Here is a 2,533-nt window from a genome sequence, read left to right on the forward strand (position 1 = left end):
AGTCAGCGCTAAAAGCAGTAAAAACACACACTTAGGAACATCACAGGCCTCTAAAAACATCACAGGAGGGTCCGGGGGGGGACAGGGGGGTGAGGTCCCCCATTGAAACCAATGGTGGCAAAATTATATCTGAAATTGCTTCGTTTTTTTAGGGCCTGAGCCAGAAGGTACTTCTGGCGAAGACCCTATTATGTTTGCTCGGCAGAGCAACACATTAGCAGCACTAAAAACACTAAAAACACACACTAAACAGTGTCCCAGGCCCCCCCAACACCCATGAGGCAACTGGGTCAGACGGCCCGGAGCCAGTTTTCACATACACACCCATTCAAAACCTGGTATTATACTGTTCTTGCTCTCAATGAGTGCGCGCTATATGCGCATAATGCGCATAACGCGCATAATCTAATTTGACCCCCTGAACATGCATGAAATTCGCTGAATTTCGGCACAATCGTTCGGTATGTCTCAACATTCACTAATCAAAAACAAAAACGCCACAAAAGTCTATAGCGCCACCTAGGGAGCCACACAAAAAAAAGATAATTTTTTTTAATTTCGCGCGCTATAACTCCTCACACAAAACTCCCACAGACATGGGACCAACACCGTTGGACTCGTCTCATCAAGACGAACAATTCTTACACTCTGACCCCTCACCTATCTCCAACAGAATGTCCACAAATTGGACAAAACTGTCAAAATCAGGACTTTTTTTACTCCCCGAACAAAATCTATCTCCTCCTAAACCGTAAATGCCAGGGCTTCCAAACTTTCACACATTACTCTCCCAACTGTGCTGATTAAAAGTTCAGTAAGAATAATATACTACGCGCTCGGTTCGGATTTTATAAGCCGTCAAAGTCGGGGAGACACGTTTCACGCTTACAATGGAAGTCAATGGGGAGGCCGTGTCCTCTCATGGTACATACTCTCGAACAAATGCTTCTCACGTCTATACCATAAATCGCACAGCTTTTAAAAACATATCACTGTATTCCTGACAAAAATCCCTACAAAAATATGGTATTTTGTGTTACTTTCCACCAACGTAGGCCGAGTTATTCAGCTTTTACACACTACATTTCTCTTAATCCTCCACTCTCTCCACTCTAGCACAGATCAAAGAAAGTGCAGCGGGGGAGGGGTTCTTAATGGGCCAGCTGGCAGCTCTGCTCTCAGCTCTGCTCTCAGCTCTGACAGAGATGGCAGAGATTTGTTTACTGTAGTCATGGAAACCACAATTGGAGGGTCTCTGCCCTCATGTACATACTCTCAAACAAAAACTTGTCGCTTCTAAATTAAAACACTCACACCTTCAAAAAGCACACCATTGAATTCCTGAAAAAAACTCTACGCACTGATGTCTTTACATTCCACTTTTGACCAACATTTGTGAGTTATGACTGTGTTTGTCAGTAAAACTGCCAAATCCTCCTCTGCTCTCCACTCTGACAGAGATGGCAGAGAGCGAGCAGAGAAGGGAGGGGCTCTTAAAGGGCCGGCTCTCAGCTCTGCAGTCACACTGTGCAGCGAACTGAGGCTCGTATCTCCTCAACTACAAGGCCTAGGGATTTGCCGATTACACCGTTGGATTGGGGCCGGTGTCAAGGACGCGGCCGTAGGCCGCGCGGGGGCTCAGGCCCTAACAACGCTGCTTGCAGCTTTAATTAGGGCCTGAGCCAGAAGGTACTTCTGGCGAAGACCCTATTATGTTTGCTCGGCAGAGCAACACATTAGCAGCACTAAAAACACTAAAAACACACACTAAACAGTGTCCCAGGCCCCCCCAACACCCATGAGGCAACTGGGCCAGACGGCCCGGAGCCAGTTTTCACATACACACCCATTCAAAACCTGGTATTATACTGTTCTTGCTCTCAATGAGTGCGCGCTATATGCGCATAATGCGCATAATGCGCATAATCTAATTTGACCCCCTGAACATGCATGAAATTCGCTGAAATTTGGCACAATCGTTCGGTATGTCTCAACATTCACTAATCAAAAACAAAAACGCCACTAAAGTCTATAGCGCCACCTAGGGAGCCACACAAAAAAAAGATAATTTTTTTTAATTTCGCGCGCTATAACTCCTCACACAAAACTCCCACAGACATGGGACCAACACCGTTGGACTCGTCTCATCAAGACGAACAATTCTTACACTCTGACCCCTCACCTATCTCCAACAGAATGTCCACAAATTGGACAAAACTGTCAAAATCAGGACTTTTTTTACTCCCCGAACAAAATCTATCTCCTCCTGAACCGTAAATGCCAGGGCTTCCAAACTTTCACACATTACTCTCCCAACTGTGCTCTTCAAAAATCTTTAAAGGCTAATATACTACGCGCTCGGTTTGGATTTTATAAGCCCTCAAAGTGGGGGAGACACGTTTCACGCTTACAATGGAAGTCAATGGGGAGGCCGTGTCCTCTCATGGTACATACTCTCGAACAAATGCTTCTCACGTCTATACCATACATCGCACAGCTTTTAAAAACATATCACTGTATTCCTGACAAAAAT

The sequence above is a fragment of the Aulostomus chinensis genome, chromosome 4 (genome assembly GCF_037954235.1).
Source record: "Aulostomus chinensis isolate RoL2024-O1b breed Wild chromosome 4, RoL_Achi_v1.0, whole genome shotgun sequence".
NCBI classification, from domain to species: Eukaryota; Metazoa; Chordata; class Actinopteri; order Syngnathiformes; family Aulostomidae; genus Aulostomus; species Aulostomus chinensis.